This window comes from Vespula pensylvanica, chromosome 4 (genome assembly GCF_014466175.1).
Source record: "Vespula pensylvanica isolate Volc-1 chromosome 4, ASM1446617v1, whole genome shotgun sequence".
Lineage (NCBI taxonomy): Eukaryota > Metazoa > Arthropoda > Insecta > Hymenoptera > Vespidae > Vespula > Vespula pensylvanica.
The window spans coordinates 2,279,373-2,279,578 of NC_057688.1; positions in this window are offsets into that span (position 1 = coordinate 2,279,373).

Consider the following 206-nt stretch of genomic DNA (forward strand, 5'->3'; position numbering starts at 1 on the left):
GAAAAAAAAAAGTATAAAAAGGAACTTCTCAAAAAAGTTACGAGTCTGTAAAGTGTTTCCAAGATATCACCTAAGGGATAGACCAACAACAACGATTTACTTTGACAAAGCGAAGGAAGAGAAAAAAAACAACGCCTATATCAGTTACGACATATCTGCAGCGAGTGGACGCCGATTTGAACGAAGTTTATCTTTCGCTAGGGCAT